The following is an 11177-nucleotide window of genomic DNA, read 5'->3' on the forward strand; positions in this document are numbered from 1 at the left end:
GACGGGGACAGCTGCTGCTCCTGGCCTGGGGACAGTGGCTGCTCCTGGCCCACAGCCTCGGGCAGCTGCTCCCGGAGCCCGAGAAGAGTCTGGCAGGCCAGGAGCAGCAGTGAGAGCAGTGCTGGGGGATGAACCCTGCTCTGTCCATCCCTCCTGGTCAGGAGCAGCAGTGTGAGCAGTCCTGGGGTGATGGGTCCTGCTCTGTCCATCCCTCCTGGCCAGGAATGACAGCAGTCCTTGGGGATGAACCCTGTTCTGTCCATCCCTCCCGGCTGCCCTCAGGGTGGGGGCCCGCTGAGCAGGGCAGCGAGTGATGGTGAATGACCCTTGTGCCCCACTGGGAAGGTGCACAATGCTCATTGACCCTCAGTGAACGCTCTGCCTCCCATGCAGGGTTAATGATCACGCTCCCAGCTCCCAGGTCAGTCACAGCTGGGCTGTCAGCAGCAGCAGCAGAGGGGAAAGGCTCCTCACAGGAGGTGTTATTGCTTTGTCAGATCTGCTAAAGGAAGAGACATCACCTGGGTTTTGGCAGACTACCACGAAGAGCAGGTTGGTGTTAATCTCTATGGGCAGCAGGTAGGGCTGCGCAGGTGCTGCTGCTCTTCTGCCCAGTCAGTCCTTTGCTAATTATCCAAGCACAGAGCTTCCCTCCCTCGTTCATTCTGCTCAGCTTCTCCCATCAGGATCGTTTATCTCTCACAGAAACACTCGCGGTGCCTGTTAAGAGCAAGGGCTGCAGTTTTACATTTGTAATCCGTGGGCTCTCGCTCCCAATTTGCCTCCTGCTGCCGCTCATTACCGAGGCTGTGCTCATGGGGGGATCCAAGGCAACAACGCTGCCCTCCAGCTCTTCCTGGGAGCCTGCAGCCTCAAACAGCCTGCTTCTGGGTGTCCACCAGCCTCATTCCACCAGCCTGCTTCTGAGGGTCCACCAGCCCTCCTGAGCTGCTGATGTGCTGGGGATCATCTGTGGGTGCAGGAGCCATAGAATCATGGAACTGTTTAGATGGGAAATCCCTCTAAGATCTCTGAGTCCAACTGTCCCCCAGCACTGCCAAGGCCACCACTAATCCACGTCCCCAGTGCCACATCCACGGGTGTGTCACAGCCCTCCCAGGGATGGGGCCTCCTTCAGTGCCCTGGGCAGCTGTGCCAGGGCTGGGCAGCCTCTCCATGAAGGAAACTCTCCCAGTGCTGGGTTGGAGCCGTCCATCTGTGCACGCTTGGGCACTGATGGGATCACCCTGGAAACCTGAACAGCTCCAGCTGCCAGGAAGGCAAATGTCTGAGCTGCACTGCCAGTTCTGGTGGGCAGAGCAAACAGCTGCTGTGTGAGAGCTGAGAGCAAAGTGGGAGCATGGTTTAGGAATGCTCCCCTGGCTCCTGTTCCACCCCTGGCTCCTGCCAGCCCGTGGGGGCAGCCCTGCCCAACTGCCAGCCCCGGGTCCCTGCAGGTGCCCCCACAGCCACAGGGCCATTCCTGGGGGCTGTTTCTGTTCAGGAACATCACAACAGCGAGGAGAGAACAGTCATGTTCTTAGAAGTAGACAATTATGTGAGATGCTTCTGTTTCCATGAAAGACAGCAGCAGCTTAGCCAGGAGCTGTAAAACTTCTTGAGTTCAGAAGTTGCTTCATTAGTGAATAGCCCCAAAACCTCCCTGAGAAGAAAGTAATTTGGGCTTCAGACAAAGCATTCAAGTAATTTGAAATACTTTCATTTTGAAATTAATTTTATTGTAATTTTGGAAGGGTCAAGATGCACAGACTTACCCAAGTACAATTTTCTTGAAACTAAACACTCCGGAGAGTTTAAACAGGGGTTTTACAGTCACAGCAATGCTGTTGTCTGTAAGCACCAGGCATACTAATGAGGCAAAAATTCCCTGAAACAACAGCTTGATCTAACTACAAACTTGCAAATTCTGAGGGTGTGGAGCATAATCTGCCCTGAGTGCAGGTAAGTGGGCTCTGCTGTGCAGTGCCAGGGTGGGGAGCAGGGCTCTGCTGCCCTGTGCTGGGTGTGAGCCCTGTGCAGCTTCCCTGGGGCTCAGAGAGCTCCTCTTCCTTGGGAGGGAACTGCAAAGCCTGGGGCCAGAGCTGCCTGCAGAGCTTTGGGGTGCAGCTCTGTGCTTCTGCTCCCCAGGGCATGTGAGCCTCCAGAAGCCAGGAAGGGAAAAGGTGTTTCTGCTGCCCTAAACCTCTGCAAGGCTTTTCCTCTGCTGTGCTGCGCAGTGATGGTGAGTAAACAGCCCTGCAAAGGTGCAAGTGCTGTGTGTGGCACAGGCTGCCCACGTGGATCTGTCCCTTCCCTACAGGGAAATGCCCAGTGCCTGGCAGTGCCTGTGGGCTCCTGCTCCGGGCTGGTGGCCCTGGCTGCCCACATGGATCTGTCCCCTGACAGGTCCTTCCTGCAGGGAGCTGCCCAGTGCCTGTGGGCTCCTGCTCGAGCTGGTGGCCCTGGCTGCCCACATGGATCTGTCCCCTGACAGGTCCTTCCCTGCAGGGAGCTGCCCAGTGCCTGTGGGCTCCTGCTCCGGGCTGGTGGCCCTGGCTCTGCCTACATGGGGACAGTTCTGAGAGCCCAGCCCGTGGATCCAGCCCAGAGGCTCACCCAGGGCAGAGCAGGCACGTTGCTGGTGCTGGGCTGTGGCAGGAGGATGCTCTGTGTGTCCCTGCTGCCCAGGGGCAGCTGCAGCACCTGCACCCCTGCCCTGTCCCAGCGAGGGCCGTTCCTCAGGGAGCAGAGCTGTCCTGCTAACTGCAGCCTCTCCATTGGAGCTGCTGGCAAGCACTGAGTGGGGGACAACGAGGACCAACTGGTGGCATTTTCTCTCCTAATTCTGGGTTTCTGACAGCTGCTTTCATGCTCAACTCCTCCTTAAAGCTGACCTTTCTACTCCAGACTCCTCCATCCGTTTTTCTGATGGTGCTTGTCTGATTGAGCTGTTGCTGACAAATGTCAGTGGGAAAAAAATGAAAACTACCAGAGCTCTTCCATGTCTTGCCTGCTTGAAGCTCCTGGAAGCCCCACTCAGTGCATTTGTTTTGTTATGATGATCAAGGGTTGGTTTTTTAGGGAAAAAAAAACCCTCGGTGTTCTCAATGTCACTGTTTTGGTCTCGGGGTCACTGTGCTGCTGTTGGGATGCTGCTGGAAGCACAGGGAGGCATCTCTGGGAGCTTGCAGGGCTGCACAGGGATGTGCCTGGGGATGGGGTGTGTTAAATCTGCCCCTTGGCACAGCCTGCACAGGGCTGCAGCCCCTCAGTCCTTGGAGCATTTACCCAAGGACAGACATGAGTCACGGTCGCTTCCTCTGGCACAAGGACATTTAGGAAGATAATAGGTGGGAAAAATAACAGTTGATCCTGAGGCTGAAACTGGAAGCTGTTTCTGAATATAAATTAGAATGTGACCTCAAACTGTCCTGGTTCCTGTCTGCTTGGCAGTCTCTCCTTGCCCGAGTCCAGCCTTTGTTTTTCCTTTGTCCCTCTGTCACTGCCATATTGGGACCTCGGTATTTGTCCTGTGACTGGCACAAACCTGGGCTGGCACAAACCTGTGCCTACACATGCAGGACAGTGCAGCCTGTGTGGGTACAGGTGCTGTCCATCCCTCTGTGTGACAGGAAATTCCCCTGGTAATGCTGCAGGGTTGGCACTGGCCTTCCCTCTGTTTGCCATGGGCATGGCTGGTCTGTGTCTGTAATGGAGGCCCTGAAACCTCTCCTGAGGCAGGAAAACAGAACTTTTCAAGAATGGGAGGTGTTGCAGCCTCTGCCAGCTCCCTGCTGGTGCAGCCATTCCCTGGCACTGCCTGAGGGGGCCGTGGGCCTGGGCAGGGTGGGCATGGGGGCTGGCAGTGCCTGTGACACTGCTGGTCCTTCACCTGCAGCAGCAGGAGGGGTTTGCCCTGTGCACACAACCCCTGGGCAGGCCCTGGGAATGGAGGGGAAGGCAGGGCTGGCTGAGGAGCCTGGCAAGGCCTGGGCCCGCTCTGCTTGCTGAGGCCATGGAGGGCGGCACGAGGGTGGCAGTGCCATGGAGGGCCTGGGCTGGCCTTAGCAATCCTTGTGTCACAGAGCGTGTGGGGAAGGTCTGGGCTGGCGTTGGCACTCCTCGTGCCATGGAGGGCCTGGGCTGGCCTTGTCTGGTGTCACCGAGTGTCTGGGGAGGTTTGGGCTGGCCTTGCCCATCTTCGTGTCACTGAGTGTCTGGGGAGGTCTGGGTTGGGTCTGGGCTGGCCTTGTCTGGTGTCACCGAGTGTTTGGGCTGGGTCTGGGCTGGCCTTGTCTGGTGTCACCGAGTGTTTGGGCTGGGTCTGGGCTGGCCTTGTCTGGTGTCACCGAGTGTTTGGGCTGGGTCTGGGCTGGCCTTGTCTGGTGTCACTGAGTGTCTGGGGAGGTCTGGGTTGGGTCTGGGCTGGCCTTGTCTGGTGTCACCGAGTGTTTGGGCTGGGTCTGGGCTGGCCTTGTCTGGTGTCACTGAGTGTTTGGGCTGGGTCTGGGCTGGCCTTGTCTGGTGTCACTGAGTGTTTGGGCTGGGTCTGGGCTGGCCTTGTCTGGTGTCACCGAGTGTTTGGGCTGGGTCTGGGCTGGCCTTGTCTGGTGTCACTGAGTGTCTGGGGAGGTCTGGGTTGGGTCTGGGCTGGCCTTGTCTGGTGTCACCGAGTGTTTGGGCTGGGTCTGGGCTGGCCTTGTCTGGTGTCACCGAGTGTTTGGGCTGGGTCTGGGCTGGCCTTGTCTGGTGTCACTGAGTGTTTGGGCTGGGTCTGGGCTGGCCTTGTCTGGTGTCACCGAGTGTTTGGGCTGGGTCTGGGCTGGCCTTGTCTGGTGTCAGCGAGTGTTTGGGCTGGGTCTGGGCTGGCCTTGTCTGGTGTCACTGAGTGTTTGGGCTGGGTCTGGGCTGGCCTTGTCTGGTGTCACTGAGTGTTTGGGCTGGGTCTGGGCTGGCCTTGTCTGGTGTCACTGAGTGTCTGGGGAGGTCTGGGTTGGGTCTGGGCTGGCCTTGTCTGGTGTCACCGAGTGTTTGGGCTGGGTCTGGGCTGGCCTTGTCTGGTGTCACCGAGTGTTTGGGCTGGGTCTGGGCTGGCCTTGTCTGGTGTCACTGAGTGTTTGGGCTGGGTCTGGGCTGGCCTTGTCTGGTGTCACCGAGTGTTTGGGCTGGGTCTGGGCTGGCCTTGTCTGGTGTCACTGAGTGTCTGGGTTGGGTCTGGGCTGGCCTTGTCTGGTGTCAGCGAGTGTTTGGGAGCACAGCCCGGCTCCCCCCGCTCCTGTCACTGGGCATCAGCAGGGATTTCCATGAGCTCCTTGTGCTGCTGCAGTACAAGCAGAGTGTCAGTGCAATCAAACAGTCACCACAGCCCTGCTTAATCAGAGTGTACAGTTTATTTTCCTACATAGTAAATTTGCTATGATCTAGGTCAGTGCTTGCGACACCAAATTCCCCTTCCAGAGCTGTTTGTTACGCTTTAAAACCCCCACAAAAGCCCAACTTACAAGGGCTTGCAGACTTCCAGGTTGTAGAGTGGCCCTTGCTGGGTTTTGGCACTGGGCTCTCCAGGGGAAAAGTCTGGGTTTCTTTTTCTGCCTTACGCTGTCTTTTGTATTTTCAAGCTCAGAGTACCAAATTTGCTTTTCCCCCCACAATTTCATTAATCATGAACTAGCTCTCGTTTCAAATAAGAGAGATGTGAGGAGAGCAGTGGTCAATAAGCACAGGCCAAAGGAGTAACTAGGAATATTGATTGGGATGAAGGCCTGAGGTAATAAACTGCTGTCTGGAAGGAAGGAAGGCTAAATGCACACGGAGGGCCTGGGTTGCTCTTCCCACAGGCTGCTAGAACATTTAGAATTTTTTTTTCTTTTTAATTTTTTTTTAGTTGAATCACTTTGTGGTAAGGAATTACCAAATTTTCTGTCATTGCAACGCTCATTCTCCAAAAGCAGGACTTGGCATTTTTGTCCTCCCTGAGGCTTGGTTCAGAGCAGTAGCCTGGTGTGCTCATGTGCTGCCGCTTGTCCTCGCCCACTTTCATCCTAATGTGATGTGTCACCATAAAAACGGGGTGACTGAACAGCTCCAGCTCTTGGCAACCTGGATTTAATGGAGTTGGTGAGCAAAGCAAGCAGTAAAATTTGTTTCCTTCAGCAAGAGTTGGTGTGGCCCCTGCTTTGTCAGCTTGGATTCCTCAGTTCCATGTCACATCAGGGGACGCTGAGCTGTGGCTGCAGGACAGGGCATTGGGGCAGGGCTGGGCTGTGGCTGTGGGACGCTGGAGCTGCAGAGCCCCAGGTGCTCTGCCTGAATTCCCAGTGTGGTGAGTGTCTCTGCTCACAGGGCTGCGCTTGTTGGTGGCTGGGGATGCTCCCATGGGCTCCTCTGCCCTGGGCTCAGCTCTCGGCAAGGACCCTCCTTCTGAGGAGACTGAGAGGGATCCCATCAATCCATACCAACATCTCCAAGGGCTGGCACAGGATGGTGCCAGACCCTGCTCAGGGTGCCAGTAACAGGACAAGGAGCAATAAACTCAAACACAACGAGTTCCACCTCAACATGAAGAACTTCCTTCCATGGAGGGTGGCAGGCACTGGAACAGCTGCCCAGGAGGGGCTGGAGTGGTCCTGTGGTGCAGGACCAGGTCTTGCCCTCAGCAGGGCTATCTCACACCCACACCCCTGGTCCAGCCCATGGCCAGGACCCATTGGATGTTGCTCACTAGTATTCCATTTTCTGTCTATTTGAGCAATTTTTCCAAAAAGGTGTTGTGGCAGTGAGGTACCATCTCGAATTCCAGTGGCTTCTCTATTTTTCTGCAAAATCATACAGCACCTTTTTGCTAATGAGTGTTATGAATAATTAAAACTAAATTGCAGCTCTCAAAAGAGGCAAGCAGAGCAGAGGGAGCGAGCCTCTCTCCTTGCTTCCCTGGCATGGAAGTGCCAGAGCTTCACTGTCCATCTCACTGCTCTTCTACAGAAAAAGATTTTAAAGGCTCATGGGCAGAGCTTCAGGAGCCATCAGAGTCAGGGCACTGAGGGCCTCCATTACTGTTGTGTTCTCAGGGCTGATCTATTATTACAGCCTCTTGCACTTTGTGCAAACCAATTAAAATGAATAAGTGTACTCTGATCTAATATCCAAGTCACTTTTTGGCACACAATCATTCATCATAAATGCACATAAAACTAGAATTCAATTAATCAGCTCATACAAAGAGCCTGTCTCTTGCTATTTTTTCCTAATACATTTTTTTTCTTTGAATAAAAATGTAATTGTCAGTGCAAAATATCAAACCAGAGCCACATAACAAATAACTATGGATTTGTAATTAAGCCAAATAAAGCCTAAGATGGAATATAAAAGGCAGAGAGCTAAAATCCAATTAAAACTTATTATGAGAAATACAATGCCAGGATTTTTTTCAGGCAGAGAGCAGCATACTCTGGTCTGTAAGAGAGCCCTGGTATTGGTTTGATAATGAAACCCGAGCTCTGGTGAGTGTGCAGCAAAGCACAAATGGCAGGAGGAGCCAGGGGCAGAGGAGGGAGCCTGGAAGGGCCCTCTCAGTTATCTGCTCTGTAATCAGAGTGGGCCCTGGCCCTGTCCCCCTCCAGGGCTGCACTGGGCTCAAGGAGCAGAAATTAATGCTGGTTAACTGGCTGGAGCTGATCTCCCTGCTGTCTGTGCTCAGGTGAGGAGGAAGGCTCATTCTCCAGGAGTGTGGCCATAGTGCAGCACACCCAGACAGGGACACGAGGGCTGGGCTGGCAGGGACACTGGCAGGGACAAGGACAAGGTGGCAGCTCCTCGTGATGATGAGGAGTTTGATCCCCCAGCCCTCACTGCCAGCCTTCATCCCTCATCCTCCTGCTGTGCCTGGCCAGGCATTGGGCTGGGCAGGGATTGGCACCATCGCTGCTGCCTCTGGGAAAGGAGGAAAATAAAAACCCTTCAGCCTTGTCTGTGACTGACTTCACACACTGGCCTGACTAATCCTTATTTCTCAAACAGAAACGTTTACAAATATAAATTGGTTGGTGAGGTAGTTTTTCTTTCACTTTTTCCCAGTCAGAAAGCCTCTTAGACATGGAAAATAAATGTGTGAAGTTAGCTTAGGATGAAAGCAACTGGATTTGGTGCTTAAACTGAAGAAAAAATAGATTAGATTTCTCTTCCCAGAATTCTCATTGTTCCAAAATAACTGTAATTATTCCCTTTTTTATTATTGAGTTCTTCCATTGTGTAACACGTAATTCTCTTAACTAGCAAAATATTCTTGGTCTTGCATTTTATTCTGACCCTACCCTTTTTTAAAATTATGATTATAGGTACAGCTCCCATGTGCCTATTTCATGTCTTTGTAGCATTAATGGTCTGTTGAATAATACCCAACTGCATTGTTTATCCCTTTCATTTTTGCTAATGGCTGTCACTGCTTTTGCAGCTCGGTGCTTCTTCCTCTCTGAGGCTCTGGTGTGGATCAGCCTGGGCAGGGCTGAGCATGAGAACGAGACAGAGCTGGGAGCCAACCTCTTCCTCCCCATGGTTAATGCTGTCCTGCCACTTCCACAGCTGGGCATCCTCCGTTTCCATGGCTTTATATCCAACAACCAAGGTCCCAGCCCCAGGAGCCCTCCAGGACCAGGCACAGCAGCTCCACCAGGACACGGTGGGTACAACCTGCCCCTTGCTTTCCTCCAATGGTGGAAACCCAAAGTGGGGTGGAGTGTCCCCCACACAGCTGCAGCCCTGAAATGTCTGTTGTGAAGCCTGGGGGAAGCTGGGGTGTTTTACAGGAAAAAGGTCCCTCTTGTTTCCAGTAAGCTGCCTTTCAGAAGTGTCCAAGACACTGTGACCAGGCTTTGCCAGGTGTACAGGCTGGAGCCCAGAGGATGCTCTTCCTGTTCCCCGTGCTGTGAGCAGCTCGGGCACAGGGCTGGCACAGAACGGGCAAACCTGACCCTTCAGCTGGGCTCCTGCAGCCTCAGCTCCAGCTGCTGCTCCCAGCCTGGCTCAGGATGGACTGAGCAGGACGTGCAGCTGCCCTTGGCCTCACCCTCTGTCATCCATGTCCTGAGCATCCCACACCCTCACCCCTCACTGCTCGGCCCCACAGAGAGAAACCCTCCACCTGGCACTGCATGGGAAGCTGTGTGAGGCAAAAGGCATTCATGGGTTAAATACTGAAATCTTCTGCAGCCAAAATTGGAGACATTTTTCAAAACAGCTCTTCTGTGCCTCTGAGTGCCTGAAGTGGTTCTGAGCTCCTGGGGAAGCGCAGCCGCTGCTGGGGTGACCCCGGAGCAAACAGGAAAGAGTGAACAGGCACGGACACGGACTGTGAGCAGCTCCTAGGAAAGCCTCCATCAGAATTCAGTTATGCCATAATCTCTCTTTCTTTTTCAGCTTTTATTAACAACACCTGTAGCAAAGCAAAAGGGGAAAGAGGTGACTCTTCTCAGCAGATGGCGAGTAAGAGACAAAAGGTACCTGAAATCAGAAAGGGAACAAGATCCCAGTTGTGTGGCTGAATTCGAGATGGAAAGAAGACACCCTCTTTGAGTAATTTAGTATTTTTTGTATTGAAACAAAATACTGAGCAGTCAGCCTAGGAAGTGTCAAACACGGTTATTTAACATAAGAGGTAAATAACAAGTATTAAAGTTGTCTGGTGGAGGCTGCAGCAAGCAGTAACTCTTGAGCAGAGACTGAATCCCAGCGCTCAGCTATTTGTGCCTGACAGCCACATCCACCCCAAAATGTCTTCTGCCATCTATTAACGCACTTGCCACAGTCTCTGTCTCGAACGGTGACCCTCATTTACAGCTGTAACCTCAGCCCGTTGCCCTGGTAGTTAATAACATCCCTGTGCAGGTGCTGCTGACGTGTGATCCATCCTGGCTCCGCGGGCCTTCGTTAACAATTAGCAGCATTAACAACACTCTCAGATGGTGTCAGCAGCTCGCTCATCACCGTGGGGCTGTGAGGGGCTGTAATTGGAGCCATCTGTTTGAAGGGTTCTGTTTGCTCCAGCTTGCTGGTGGAGCTGTCGTCTCCCGCTCTTGCTCAGGCAGAGCTCATGGAGAAGAATTCTGTCCCAATGTCCCGCCTGACCCTGCCCTCTGAGGGGGCACACATTCCCTGCGTCCTGCCCCCCAGCCCCTTGTCCCCTTTCATCTCTTTTGGGACCCTTTGCACACTGGAAGGGGCTCTGAGGTCTCTCTGAGCCTTCTCCTCCCATGGAGCACCCCCAGCTCCCAGCCTGGCTCTGTGGATCAGTGTTGGGTGTTTAGCAGTGGCTCCATCGGGCTGGATCCTGGTGACTCCCCTGGGAGGGGAGGATTGTCCCCAGCCAGGCCAGGGAGGTGACAGGCAGGTGCCAGTCTGAGACCTTGCTGTGACCATGCAGACAATCCTTCCTGCAGTTTGCAGCACTGGAAACAGAAAGCTGCCTGAGGTGGAATCCTTCCCTCAGGTCCCTGGGGTGGAGGCAGAGCTCTCCTCCCTCCCCACAGGCACCAAAGCTTTGGCAGGGGAGTGCAGAGCTGCTCAGGGACTGCCGGCGCTGGGGAATGACTGCTGGGAGCGTTGGTGGCCTTGGCCCCTTGGGCAGGACCCTGGGGGATGCTGTGCCCTCCCCTGGGAGACCTCTGTGCCTCCAGCCCCGGCAGCCCCAGCCCCTGAACCCTGGGCAATTAAGCATGCGAGCTGCTGCTGAAATTAGCTGCACATGTTTATATTAACATGCAAATAAAGCAGCTTCAAATAAACCAAAATATGAAAATGTCTCTTCATTAGGTTCGGGTTTATGGCATAATTGATTTGGGGGGTGCAAGGCTCTGATTACCTTCCTGGCGCTGAAGGGATCCACAACAATCACACTGATAACAAACCATTAAACACATTCTATTAAATTACTGGTAATTCTGAAAAAGCTCAATATTGCACATGGGTTCATTTAATTTTTATGTAAATTTTATCCCTGATTTTGCAAAGTCTTAATAGTTTAACAGCAGATTAGGCTAAATTATTTTAATTGAATTTTATGTGAATTTTTTCCTTCTGCCTTTAAGGAACCCATTCATAAAGGTTTTTCTTTCAGACATTGTGCACAGAGAGAACTGGATGCTGGTGCCAGCTCCTCCAGCTTCACTGTGGGCCACCAAACCCAC

At 53.5% G+C, this 11177-nt stretch overlaps 1 long non-coding RNA gene across 2 annotated transcripts; it reads left to right on the plus strand.

Annotated features, from left to right (window-relative positions):
* Positions 1 to 2148: 2148 nt before the first annotated feature.
* LOC135453822 (uncharacterized) lies at positions 2149 to 10964 on the plus strand. Of its 2 annotated transcripts, none has more exons than XR_010441953.1 (3): positions 2149 to 2242; positions 8450 to 8674; positions 9412 to 10964. It is a non-coding gene; the product is annotated as an uncharacterized LOC135453822 (long non-coding RNA). The 2 variants fall into 2 exon arrangements; XR_010441954.1 differs by lacking the exon at positions 2149 to 2242 and adding an exon at positions 7663 to 7696.
* The last annotated feature ends 213 nt before the right edge of the window (positions 10965 to 11177 follow it).

The sequence above is a fragment of the Zonotrichia leucophrys genome, chromosome 13 (genome assembly GCF_028769735.1).
Source record: "Zonotrichia leucophrys gambelii isolate GWCS_2022_RI chromosome 13, RI_Zleu_2.0, whole genome shotgun sequence".
Lineage (NCBI taxonomy): Eukaryota > Metazoa > Chordata > Aves > Passeriformes > Passerellidae > Zonotrichia > Zonotrichia leucophrys.